The sequence below is a fragment of the Uloborus diversus genome, chromosome 4, assembly GCF_026930045.1.
Source record: "Uloborus diversus isolate 005 chromosome 4, Udiv.v.3.1, whole genome shotgun sequence".
NCBI classification, from domain to species: Eukaryota; Metazoa; Arthropoda; class Arachnida; order Araneae; family Uloboridae; genus Uloborus; species Uloborus diversus.
Genome location: NC_072734.1, coordinates 37,752,185 through 37,767,029, shown reverse-complemented (window position 1 = coordinate 37,767,029; position 14,845 = coordinate 37,752,185).

Here is a 14,845-nt window from a genome sequence, read left to right as displayed (position 1 = left end):
AAGAAACCGATAAGAAAGGAAGAGCATGAAAAAAATGAGTTTACTGGAGAACGGCTTGAGACGTAATAAATTTAACCAATCGTTGCATTTCTTTTTACTACATTTATCTCTACTTCCATTTTGTAACCATAAGCGTCGCACATAGTTTGACTTTTTAAACATGGTATAAGTTGAATGCCGAAATTTCGTAAACAAATTTAGCAATGGGAAACATCTTCTATAACAAGGACGTTAACTCGATTATTTCCCTTTTTTTCGGATAAAATGTATTAAATTTTTAAAGATGAAATAGTAACATTGTACATTTTGGGATTGCCTTTTTATCTAAATACTATAGCATTTTAAAATAGAGGTAGAAAATTGGAACGGAGGCTTTACTTGCCAAATACTTTCAGACTCGATTGCTTTTGAATTTAATAGCACTTAAAAAATCAGTGTTCCAAACAAAAACTAAACTTTAAAAAAATAAAACAAAATAAAGTTTAAGTAAACTGACATCGGTTAAATGAGGTTCTGGAAAAGAATCGGATACTCGTGTTTCTATTGGATATTATTGAGCAATCACGATTGCTTATTGTTCTCATTTGACCGTTTTTGGTGTCCGTGCCTTTTTCAACTTGGACCAGAAGCATTTTCAGCACCACCGCCCGCCGTCCTCTGCTGGCGGCACGGCGCGGCTGCTCCGGTTTTGAGCTATCCGCTTCTCCTGGTCGGAGGCGTCCATATCCTACACACACACACACGTACGTTCACACACATACACACACAAGACTTCACACACATACACTCACTCACACCTACGTGCATACACACAGGTCTACGCACACACACAACTATGCACAAGTAACCGCCCAGGAGGAGAGGCAAACTTGGGGGGGGGGGGGGGCAGGAGCCGTTTCTAGAAACAATAACTCCAATGAGTAGGGTCCTGTCTCAGTTCGTGATTGCGAAAAACATAATTTAAATTCAAAATTTCAGAATTCAAATTAATTTTTTTTTAATATTTTGACCAAAAGGTAAAAGAAATATATCTGTATCAATATAAATTACATTTTGATGCAAAGTTAGTGAAACCAAGGCCTGTCATTCGTTTTGAACTGTGTACCGTTACTAATTTTGTATTATTACCAAATGAACATTGTTATACGGAGACGAACACAATTATGAATGGTAATTATATATTAATTCAATATCATCAATCTTCTCATTAAACGAGCTGATGTGTGGATCACATGACTTCCTTTTACACCAATTAAAAGTTATTTCCCCATTATTGGCATTTTTAATGTGATTCAATATTTAACTCTCTAAATATCACCAACAATGACCAAATTGAAACCAGATTAAAAAAAAATTAATTTGAATTTTTGGCATCTTGAATTCAAATTATGTTTTTCGCAATCACGAGCGTGTGTGTTTGTGTAGGCGCATGTTTGTGGGTGCGTAAGTGTATGTATGCATGTGTGTGAGTGAGTGTTGTGTACGTGCGTGTGCGTGTAGGTGTTCGTGTGTGTGTGTGTGTGTGTAGGCGTTCGTGTGTGTGTCTGTGTAGGCGTTCGTGTGTGTGTGTAGGCGTTCGTGTGTGTGTGTAGGCGTTCGTGTGTGTGTGTAGGCGTTCGTGTGTGTGTGTAGGCGTTCGTGTGTGTGTGTGTAGGCGTTCGTGTGTGTGTCTGTGTAGGCGTTCGTGTGTGTGTGTAGGCGTTCGTGTGTGTGTAAGCGTTCGTGTGTGTGTGTAGGCGTTCGTGTGTGTGTGTAGGCGTTCGTGTGTGTGTGTAGGCGTTCGTGTGTGTGTGTAGGCGTTCGTGTGTGTGTGTAGGCGTTCGTGTGTGTGTTTGTAGGCGTTCGTGTGTGTGTGTAGGCGTTCGTGTGTGTGTGTAGGCGTTCGTGTGTGTGTGTAGGCGTTCGTGTGTGTGGGACATGGACGCCACCGCCCAGCAAAAGTGGATTCCAGTGGACAGTGCTCAGGACCAGCCGCGCCGCCGCCGGTGGACGGTGGTGCTGCAGGCCGGGTCCAAGCTGAAAAAGGCACGGACGCCAAAAACGGTCAAGTGAGAACAATAAGCAATCGTGACTGCTCAAAAAAAAAAAAAAAAAAAAAATGAAAATTGACAAATTTGTCGCCAAGTTGGCGACAAAGCTTGGTGACCAAAAGCTTGGCGATGCATTGCCAAGTGTTTGCATAAATTATAACACCACTTGAGTTTGCATGGAAATTAACATTGATTTCAACCCAAAAAGGTGTAAAAGACCCCCTATGGAACATTCGAATGCAACCAAAAAGAGAGGTGCACAACTAACCCCACTAGGAGTCTACGCACCAAATTTCAACTTTCTAGGACATACCGTTCTTGAGTTATGCTACATGCATACGTACATACGCACATCCGCACACACATACATACGTACATACGGAAGTCGCGAGGAACGTCGTTGTAATTAACTCGAGGAATATCAAAATGGATATTTCGTTTGTCTATACGTTCTAAGGCACTTATTCGCGTGTGGTTGGGTTGAAAACAAAACTCAACATTAATTCAGGTTTGAGCAAAATGGAAATTAAGGACGAATTTTGAGTGAACATTTTTTCGCGAATACAATACTTCATTTTTTGTAAAAGGAAGTAAAATGAATTGCAAATATAGTTGTGGAAAAAAAAAAACCCTCAAGTTAAACAAAAATTATAAATTATTTATTGATTTTTCAAAACCCAATACTTTAAAAACAGAAAAATTCGAAAAGAAACTAATAATAAAAAAAAAAAGAAGAGGAATTCAAAGCTATTTGCTTGGTTGGAATACACAATGACATTTCTCCATTAGACTCTTGATTAAAATTTAAGTGATCGTTCGAACGTGAAATTTAATTCATTAACCGTAAAGTATATTAACTGTAATTGTGGCGGGAAGAAAGATAAATCGAATTACAGACGACTCGACTTTTAGTCAAATGCTGCCAGTGAGGGGAAATACTTATGTAGTGGGTAAATCAATTTTATAATTTGATTCCTCAATTGAAATGAATTATTTTTTTTTGCGAGGCAAATCAACCATATCCAATTTCCTGCTGGAAAATCTTTGAATATAAGAAGATCAAAATATTTCAAAGCATAAAACAAACAATTTGTATAATTTAGATGATTTATTGCTAGAAATAATTGCAGTCGGAAGAAAAAAATGCAATCGTACATATTACAAATAAAAACAACAGAAGATTTTTTGTTGTAATAAAGTTTTCGAACGCATTCAAAAATACCGTATTACCTCGCATCAGCCAGCATGTTGCGAAATTCGGATACAGCAGGTTTTCAAAAACCTTTGCCTGGTTCTTTCTGACGACAAAACGAAATTAAACTCGTTTTTTCCCGGTAAAGAATGAAGTTAGAAAAAATCCCAATAAATTCAATGAAATAAATATATGTTCAACTTCAAAAAACGGGCTGATGTGTGCATTATATGACTTCCTTTTACTCCAATTTAATGATAATAGTGCCTCGGAGTAAGCAAATAAACACTTTAAATATTTTCACCCAAAGTTTGTTGCGAACTGAAGCAAAGAAAACGTTTTATACAGATAAAATTTCCCAATATTGGCTAATTTAATGTGATTCAATGGTTAAATATGGTCAAATTAAAACCAGATTAAAAAAAAAAAAAAAAGCCGCCAAAGTTGCTAAGTTGGTGATAAAACTTGGCAACCAAAAGCTTGGCGATATATCGCCGAGTGTTTGCCAAATTATAACACCACTTGAGTTTGCAATGAAATTAACAATGATTTCCCCCGGAAAAGGTGTACGAAACCCCCTTTGGAACATACGAATGCAACCAAAAGGGGAGGTGCACAACTAGACCCCACTAGGAGTCTACGTACAAAATTTCAACTTTCTAGCACATACCATTTTTGATTATACGAGGCACATATGCACATACACACATACATACGTACATACGGACGTCACGAGAAAACTCGTTGTAATTAATTCGAGGATCGTCAAAATGGATATTTCGGGAATATATACGTTCTTAGGCATATATACTGATGGACAAAATTAAGAGATGGAAGGCATTTTCACACATTTCTCGGAAAATATCACATAAAGCCTGGACAGTTGGTTGCCATATAATGACACTATGGCGCTGCTGGTGTCGCTGAGATGAGTTTACGTGTTCTTGTGAGCGTTGCTAAGGCAGCAGGAGGTATAAGTCTGCGGCCAGTTGCTTAGCTCATAACACTCTGCAACACAGTAGCGATTTGTATTGTGTTTCTTGAATAATATTGTTGTTTTCTGTTGGTTTTTAGCTGAAATGAGTGAACATCATTGTTTAGACGAAGATTTGAGGTGGAGAAAAAAGGATAGACTTGAGGCAGGACTGTGATAAGCTCAGGTTGCTAGGGAACTGGGTGTAACTCTAAGCGGCGTTTAGAATTTGTGAAGTCAGTTTAAAAACAGCGGGACAGTGTCCAGAAGACCGGGACAAAGTCGTTTGAGAACAACAACGCCCGATAAAGACCAGTATTTATTACTTACAGCCAAGTGCTAAAAGGCGTCAACAGCAACACAACTGTCTAGGGACCTCGCTGCTGCTACAGGAACATTAATTTCAAGGAAGAAAGTTACGAATAGGATTGGAGAAAGAAGGTTGTATGCCAGGAAGCCCGTCACTTGCATCCCACTCACTCACTCCCACAAAAGAGAGCGTGTGCAGTGGTGCAGACAGCACCAACACTGGACACAGCTCCAAAGGGCGACTGTTAATTTCAGATGAGTCCATATTCAGTCTACAACCTGATTCTCGGTTAATATTCATATTTAGGAAACCTGGGACCCGATACCATTCCAGTAACATCATGGAAAGGGGCCATTATGCTAGTGGAGGAGCGATGGTTTGGACAGGGAGCATGCAAAATACCCGCACACCACTGCATGTGATTGACACTGGGTCCATGAATGCCTAGAGGTGCAGGCAGGAGATCCTACAACCCTATGTGCGTCTTTTCAGGGGTGCTGTTGACCCGGAATTTGTTTTTATGGACGCACAATGCCCTACCACATACGACTGTCCTGGTTGAGGAGTATCTGGAAATCGAAGATATTCATCGAATGGATTGGCCAGCCAAATCGCCTGTCCATAACCCCATTGAACATGCTTGGGATGCTCTTGGGAGGGCTATTGCAATACGCCAACCCCCACTCAGAACCATTCAGGAGTTAAAAACTTCTCTGGTGGAAGAGTGGAAGGATTTTCCACAACAACTCTTTTACTCTCTTGTTAACAGCATGCATACTCGTTGAGCATGCTGTCTATCTGTCAGAGGTTACCACACACCATACTAGAAGCGGCTACTCACCATACAAGCAACACTTTCATTGCCATCTTTCATCCTGAAGTTCAGTCCACATTGGCAATAACTCTTGCCAATGGATGGCATTTAAATTTTTGCTTTGCACACATTATTGTCATCCTCTAAGTTATATCCATACCAAATTTCATAATTTTTATCCAGCATTTCTCGAGATATTCGGAAAAATGCCTTCAATCTCTTCATTTTGTCCACCACTGTATCTACGTGTGGTCGGGTTGAAAAAAAAATTAATATTCATTTGGGCACAAGAAAAATAGAAATTAAGGCCGATTTTTGAGTGAAATTTTTTTTCGCGATTACAATTCTTCCTTTACTATTTAAAAGGAAGTATAAAACATGAATTCTATATGTTATCACATTAATATTTATCAATGGTTTAATTTGGGTAAAATATTAATTAATAATACTACTTTTATTGTTCTGATTAGAAAGAATCAACTGATTGCGAATAATTTTATAAAAAACTTAATTAAACCGAATCCAACATTTCTAGTCCTAAAATTAAAATATTTTGCAATAACATTAAGAATTTAATTCAGCAATTGGATAAAAAATAAATTTGCCTTCCTAAAATGAATTAAAAAACATATTTTTTAAATATTATAAATAAATGACAATTACAGTAATTTTATATAGGCATACAACTATTTTATTTTTCAAATGACCGACAATCATAACAATCGAACATTAATTTTATCTCGGTTTTTGTCAAAATATTTTTGTTGACAAAACGAACAAATTTTTCAGTCTTAAAAAAATAAAAAAATTATTCCTTTAATTTTGTGTCAGTGAAACGACTAATTTTCATTATAGCCTTTATCAGCATCCAGAGCGTTTTTCCTCGTTACTTTCCTTCAAATTAATCGACCATGTACACTATCGACACTTCTTTCACTTGATAGATCACACTGCAAAAAAAAAATTACAATCAATTTATTCGGGACTTTTTCCCAGACAAGTTGTACTCAAAGTGTGATTGCAGAATACGATGCAGGTTGACGAATGAGGATTTAGTGAATTCGGTTTTCTTATCGATTTTTGACCTATTGCGGTTTGCTCTGTGATTGAAACTGTAAGGGGAAAAATAATGTATTCCTTTTTACTTCCTTTTACAAAAAATGAAGTATTGTATTCGCGAAAAAAATTCCACTCAAAAAATGGGCCTTAATTTCCATTTTGCTCACCCCTGAATGAATGTTGATTTTTTTTCAACCCGACCACACGTGGATAAGTGCCTAAGAAAGTATAGATCCCCGAAATATCCATTTTGACAATCCCCGAATTAATTACAACGAGGTTTCTCGTGACGTCCGTATGTACGTATGTATGTCGCATAACTCAAGAACGGTATGTCCTAGAAAGTTGAAATTTGGTACGTACACTTCTAGCGGGGTCTAGTTGTGCACCTTCCCTTTTGGTTGCAATCGGGTGTTTCTAAAGGGGACATTCGCCCCTTTTTTTTTGGGGGGGGGGGGGGGAATCATTGTTAATTTCGATGCAAATTCAAGTGGTGTTATAATTTGGCGGGCACTTGGCGATATATCGCCAGTCTTTTGGTCGCCAAATTTTGTCGCCAACTTGGCGAAAAATTTGGCGATTGTTTTCAAAAATGTTTATTTATTTTTTAAAAATCTGGTTTTAATTTAGCCACTGTTTGTGATATTTAGAGAGTTAACTATTGAATCACATTAAAATTCCCAATAATGGGGAAATAACATTAAGTTGGTGTAAAAGGAAGTCATGTGATGCACAACATCAGCTCGTTTTTTTCTAAATTTTAATGAACCCCGAATTTTCCAGCATGCTGGTTAACCTCACTTTTTTGGGCATTAAATTTAATTACTAATTTTAAGAACGTTCAAAATACAAACTCATCAGAATGGTTTCTACAATCATTAAACTACGTTAAAATGCAAACTGGAAGTTTCGTGTGGAAAAATATGAACCTATTAAAAAACATGACCTCATTAACAATAATCTGCAGAAAGTTTAATTATAAAAACTTATAAAAAGCCTGTGCTAATGAGGAGTGGTATACTAGAACAAGGTTTTTTCGTGCGTCAGATTAAATATACCAGAATGTTTGCGGGTTAGTACGGAAAAAATAAAGCAAAATTTAAACCGGCAATTTAATCAAACGTGAAACTTCTAACTTCAAGTCTACTTTGTATTCAAACAACGGCTTACGTCATACAGAAAAGCAGAGAGAGTATGGAATCTTTTTACAGCCTTTTGCTCCTTTTTTTCATGCTGCCCAATGTGTTTTTGGCAACGTGTCGGAACGTGCTCGCCTTGCCGAATGGAAAAGACCCCCTCAATAGCCGTAAATCGCGCCTAATTTGATTTAATTAGGAGAAGCCGTTAACAAGCTCTAATTTCGCCAGCAAACTAATTAGGGGGAAAGAGAAGATCTCCTAATAGAAAAGATCCACTCCTTCTCAAAATTAGGTCCCGGTGATAAAGAGAAGAATGCTTTATTCGATCTGGTTTTTAGAATTCCGGGAAGAATAACGGTGACAGCTGCATAAACAGCAGCGCTGGTTGGCGAAAAATCATTGAATGGTTCGTTTTGCAGTTTCATACTGCTGTGGGTGGGTAAAGGGCAATGACAACAAATTTCTGTTTTTTTTTTTGCATTTTAGTTATCTATTCGTATTTTAACTTTGTTGAACAAACTTGTTCATTTGTTTCCGCTGAAGAAGAAGAAGAAGAAAAAAAAAAGCGCAATAAGCGTCTAATTCCAAACTCTCCCCATTGTTAGTATTGAATCCACAAAAAAAAAAACAAAAAAAAAAAAAAACGCTTTTCTTCAAACATCTCCAAAACTCATTGCTGCACTTTACCTTCTGCATACCATCAGCACACTGTCCGTTCTCCTCAGTCGAGACCTCCCGCCTATTTGCGCATGCGTCAGGCAGCGGCACAGCTCCGTTAGTGACAAATTGTTTGCCAAATTTTAAGACTGATGATAAAAAAAGAAATGTGAGCCAAAATGGCCAAAAAGGAAAACTATTGAATATAAGTCGGAACTAGTGATCGAAAGTGCACCAAAAACATATCAGATTGAAGAAGATAATGTTTTAAATAGCGAAAAATGGGATGAAAGAACCAAAAGTTTAAAAAAAAAGCCTCCTCCTCTTCAGAGCAAAAATGACCCCAAAACTGTTGCTAACATTTGAAACAAATTCCGATTTGTTCACCATTTAAACGTTATTTGCAGGTTTTTAATCAAATTGAAAAGTTCTAAAAAATTTCACCCCACGTAAAAAAAAAAGTAAGATCATCTGATTGTTATGAAAATCTAAAGCTTGGGACTGCGTTTGACTTAACTTTTGAAATTTAAAAGAAAATTATGCTTAAAATTAGAAAGGAACGAAACAAAACATTTAAAAAATTCGTTTTTTGGATACATCTGCTTCGCAGTGAAATTCGAATGCAATGCAAATAAGTTTCGTTCTGTTCCTCTGAAATTTAGTTTTAAAAGGAGCGGAGGGAATCTCTGATGTTCTTAGATATATACATAGAGTACTATGTTCAAGGCATTTTGTAACCGATTTAGGCGCTTAGTATCTTATAAAATTAAAATCTGAGATTATCTATGCATGTACCTATCTATGTCCGAGTTACTTCTCCCGAACGCCAGTAAACTGAACATTGAACCAGGTATCGATAGGTTCGTAGTTTTCCCGTCTTTATGTTTGGCTATGTAACATAATCCTTCGATAATAATTAGCAGAGATATCAATTAAAACTCAATTTATTATATGATGCTTAGATTTCGTTATAAAATCCCTATTTTTCGAAGGCTTTCCTCCATAGAAATTATTATTCAGAGCTTCATCTCAACTTTCCGTAACAATGCTTTTATAAAATTTGTAGCGTGAAGAAAATCATTGAGATGAAAAATCTGTTGCCATTTTTTTCTCGCATATGAAGAAATAAAATTCTGGCTTTTGTTTTAAAGGTTTTTCGCGTAATCGGGGGATTTAAAATGTTTACTTTTTGTTTATTTTTTCGCAATCTGCCGCAGAATTCTATTGATTTTTTTTCTTTTTGTTCGAGCTTGATTGTTGAACACGCGTCACTTGACATAATCTTTAGTTTCGAGGTAGTTCGTGCAAAGCAGGGCGACGCAGCTAGTATATAATAATATTACGTGAACAAACTTGAAATACACATTAAAGAGCTTAATTCCACGTCACAGTTCACAATAGATGAATGAGAAATTTGTTACTATAAAAATTTGATTGTATATAAACCAAATTTATTTTAACAAGTCAGGTCAAAAAAAGGGTATTACACAAATTTACAGAAATATACTTTTACCCAATTTCCAAACTCAAAAATGAAAACAAGGACATTGAAACAATCCGGGCACAAATTGGGAGAAACGAAATTCCAGAGGGCACAACTAGCAATTCGAGAAAATATAAGTTTAACAACAAAACGCTATCCAAAACGGAAGGGCACATTTTTGAAACATGCAATTCACGTAACACAAAAAACATCGAATTCTAACGTAGCTGCATTCAGAAAAGCCGAATTCACTGGGGATGTTACGCACGACATTGTATAGCAGTTGGAATCAAATAAAAGGGATAACAGAACTCAAGAAATATGTATCGCACTAACACTATTGAAATCAAATCGAAAGAAGATGAAAACGCAGAAAAATAACACAAAATTCGAAAACTCAATTTGATGTATACAGAGAAAATCGGGACTTACTGCGTGCGTTGAAGGCTGTTCTATTCTTCTACATCAGCCTGAAAAGAAGAAAAGTATTTAGAATATGTGTTTTCAAAGGAGTAATGTATGAAAATCAACAATTTTTTTTTTCAAACAGTACATGCAATATCAGAGAGCATAAAATATTTCTTGCAATGGTAATAATTTATATTTCAAACACTGAACGGCGATGTTTTCATATTATTTGAAACGTAAAAGTTTTGCATTTAGATTTCAATGCCTCTTTCATGAGGAAAAAAAGGCACCGTAATCAGTTTGCAGCGTAAGAAATAATATTCAATTTTATAGGATTTTCTTTTTTGAAATTCGTTGCAATAGAAATTCAATAAAGCTATGTTGTCTTTACCCGCTTTACAGAGATTCCCATTTATATAAAATTTATTTGTGTTCCGTAAATTTTTGAGAGCATTTTTCTCTTTTTAAAAATAAATGCTGTTGCGTAATAGTTTTGAAATAAACACTTACGATCCATTTCTAACAACACCGTTTAAATTCAGGTAATTATTTTCAATATGAAATACCGTATCAATGGAAACGGTAACATCCAAATATCTTGCTACTGCTATGCTGCCGTGCTAAGCACAAAAGTCGTATCTGCCCTTTTTATCAAAATTGAGTTACGGTAACCAGGTGGTGCTTTATAATGGCAATTTACCTATGTGCAATGTTTTATGATCATTTGCGAATGGAAAGTATTAAAAAAAATAATAATTTGAATTTTGACATCTTGAATTCAAATTATGTTTTTCGCAATCACGAGTGTGTGTATGTAGACGTGTGCATTTGTGTGTGTGGGGTATGTGTATGTGTGTAGGCATGTGTGTTTGTGTGTGGGGGGTATGTGTGTTTGTGTGGGTAGTAGCTGGTGTGTGTGTTTGTGTGGGGGGGGGGGTTGTGTACGTGTGGGTAAGTTGTGTGTAGGTGTAGGTGTAGGTGTGTGTTTGTGTTTGTGTAGGTGTCTGTATGTATGCGGGTGTGTATGTGTATGTGTGTGTGTAGGTGTGTGTGCGAGTGTAGGCAAGTAAGTGACTCAACCTGGAGACGGTTTTCGCTAGAGGAGCAGCATCGTGAGGCGGACGGCCGACGGTGGTGCTGCAGAGGGAGGCGGGGGGGGGGGGGGGGAAATAAAATCATAGGAATTCAAAACAGTCAAGTGAGAACAATAAGCAATGTGATTGCTCAAGAAAAAAAAAACTTAAAAAGTATATTCTGAATCAAATGTATGGCGGCCTAAAACTTTAAATAGCAGGTTCTCATTTTGAGCTCAGATGCAGATGCAGCTTTTACGCTCAGCACGACAGCGTAGGTTGAGCTACTGCGATTTTAGTTGCAAATAAAACTTCTGCCTTGAAAACAATTAACTACTGTTTGGTAGCTAACTCATGAAGTTTTACATACGACGAATATGTTTAAAATTTGGACAATCAGACAGAATATGGATAACACAATATTTTATCCAAGAAATAAAGTTTATCAACCTCATTTTTTTTTTTGTTTCGTTGATGACTGCAAACTTTTATTTTGATTTTTTAAGTCATAACTTTTTTATCTTGCAATTTTAAAAACTTTTTTGTTTTGAAGAACAATTCTTTTTCAAACAGTTTATGTCAATAATAACGCTCATTTGAAAAACGGATTGCGCAAATTTACAGAAAAATACTTTAACCCGATTTCTAAGTTTTAAATGAAAACAAGGGCTTTGAAACAATCCCGTTATATATATTCTATTTTACGTTATACATATATGTGTCCCCTTCAGGGTACAATATATATATTTTTTATCCACATCCTTAAACTTCTGCATAAGAAAAGGGTTTGAAGAAAGTCAGGCTGGAAGTCAATAAATTAAAAAAGTAAAGGATTTCGGTCTGGGCAGAGGCATTTCAGTAATCACTTCCTAAAATATGGGATTTTAAACGACTTAAAGAGAGAAACTCTTCAAACGAGAATATTAAACAATGAATGAATTACTTCCGCGAAGCATTTTAATATTTATGCCCGAAAAATAATGGGCGAGGGATTCAAGAAAATATAAATGGAAATTAGAGCATACATCTAATTCATGTGCAGGGCCCAATTTTCTAGCCCTCCATAATAGCAATATTAATCTCCTTTCCAACTCACACAATGACCCCCTTTTAATAAAATTGAAAAATAAAACACATGATCCCATTGATGAATTTCCATTTTCCCCTCCATCTGAACAATGGCTTCCCTGGAAGAGGAATAATCCCTTTCCCTCAGACAGAAAAGCAGCAATAATATCGTTTAAAAATCTCCCCACGATGGATAAAACAAACATATTACAAAAACAACAACGACGGGATGGAACGAAGGCAGCTATAACCCCACGAACGGCAGGATTTCCCGAAACTTTTTGAAACGCCCGGAGTTGCAGACGCAGTTTTATTCTCTGAATAATTTATGACATCTTTAAGGAAAACGAAACTCCTTTTGAATGATTAATGGCAGCCAGAGTCAGTTTTGTTTTTGAATTTTATTTATCTTCTATAGAACACGCGGGTAACAAAAGCAGGGAAGGATTAAGCCGTGCACCGCGCGCGGCTTTAATTATATAAGTTTCGGGCCAGAATTAAGTATTTAAGACAAGGCAGCGCAATTGAGTTTGGGCAGGAAGTTTGGAATCAGGTTAGAAAAACAACGAAACTTTGCAAAATTCTTTGCGTCCTGAATGCATCCATAAAGTAAACATGATGTGGATGTTCGATGAGGTGGTGATGGATAATTCGGGTAATATCGACACCTGAGTTGAATTTTGAGCGACCGCTCCCCGTAGAGAGCACACCTGCATTTGAATCACCGGTGTTTGTCGAAGTTCAACAAGTGATGTAAATTAGGTTGTGTCTGCAGCAGGCAGCTGTGGGCTGAAAAATATTGGTGGGGTAAAAAATCAATACAGTAAAACCTGTAAAGTTGACCACCCTTGTAAGTTGACTACCTGCCTATGTTCACCACTTTTGTCGGAAACGGAATTAGTCCTATCTTATACAGTAACGGAAAACCTCTGTAACTTGACCACCTCTCTATCTTGACCACCTTTCTATCTTGACCACCTGTCTATCTGGGCCACTAATGTACACCAAATTTGGTTTGGAGTATTGTAAAAAAACCTTTGTAAGTTGACTACTTGGTTAATTGTTTTAAACTTAATTATGCAAGTTATTTTATTATTAGTTTTTATAGCTTTCCAAGCATAATTTTAATGCTTTGATGCCAAACCAGCATTTTACCAACTAAATAAAACAGCAGCATATGCTGCTCTTTATTCTCCAAACTTGGTTTTCTTTTGTTGTTCTATTTGAGATAGCCTTTTTTACTCGCTGTTCAATGAAAACAGGTTGTCAGTAGAAAAGTGCAAAGTATTTTCTTAAAGTTGGAATGTTTTGTGACTTCAAAAAGAAAGTTAGTTGAATTTGAGATTGATAAAAAGTATGAAATATTCAAATTAATTGAAAAGGGAAAAAGCCAGAGAAAATTAGCTGACACATATGGAATTTCTAAAACTATTGTATAATATAGTAAATACAAGGGGAAAAACAAAACAAAAATATTTGAATAACATTTTTAATTATTGCTTCAAAGTAATATTAAACAATAAGAGGGAGTTAAACAGAAAGAGTAAGTGTCAATTAGTCGAAAAATGAAAACATGATGCAAGAAATGACAAAAAATAAAAAAAAATCACTTGCACCCTTTATAAGTTGACCACTACAGTACTGCACCGCAAGTGGTCAACTTACACAGGTTTCACTGTACTGCCTTATAAAGAAAAGAATAACTTGTACAGTGTAACGTCTTGATGGGTTAACTCGAAAACAAATCGTCACTGTTCGAAGAACAGACGATATATTAAACTCAGGGGTAGCCATCCCCAAGACGAATGCCACACCCCCTCAAATACTAGAGACCCTTAAGCACGAGAACATCCCAAAACAAAATAAATACTCACTATAGAGTTACATTGTTAATCTTTACCAATAATAAAGCTGAAACTCTGTATGTTTGGATTTCTGGATGTCTGTTACGCGCAAAACGCCCAGTCCGTTCGGCCGATTTTCACGAACTTTGGCACAAAACTAGTTCGTAGTATAGGGCTGAGCAACTCGAAGCGATTTTTCGAAAATTCAATTTGGTTCTTTTTCTATTCCCGTTTTAAGCCCATTTTATCTAGCGGATTACCATAACATTGACGAGTAAATTACCATGACATGGACGAGCAAATTACCACAACGTGGACGAGCAAATTACCACAACGTGGACGAGCAAATTACCATTACATGGACGAACAAATTACCATAACATGGACGAGCAAATTACCATAACATGGACGAGCAAATTACCATAACATGGACGACAAATTAACATAGCATATTGAAGAAAAATTTATCATCCATTATTTGTAAATATACAGGAGAACCAAATGACCTTTTAGTTTTCTACTTCTACTATGGGCAAAGCCGTACGGGTACCGCTAGTGATGAATGTTAGAAGTAGTAATTCAATTCAATTCAATTTATTTCAATCAGGGAAATATATATACATATATATACACACACATATATACACACACACACATATATACACACACATATATATATACATATATATATACATACACATATATACACACATATATATATATATATATATTTTACAAATATGCATTTCACATATAAAATAACAAGAAATTACAAACAGAAATATATTTCTCTCA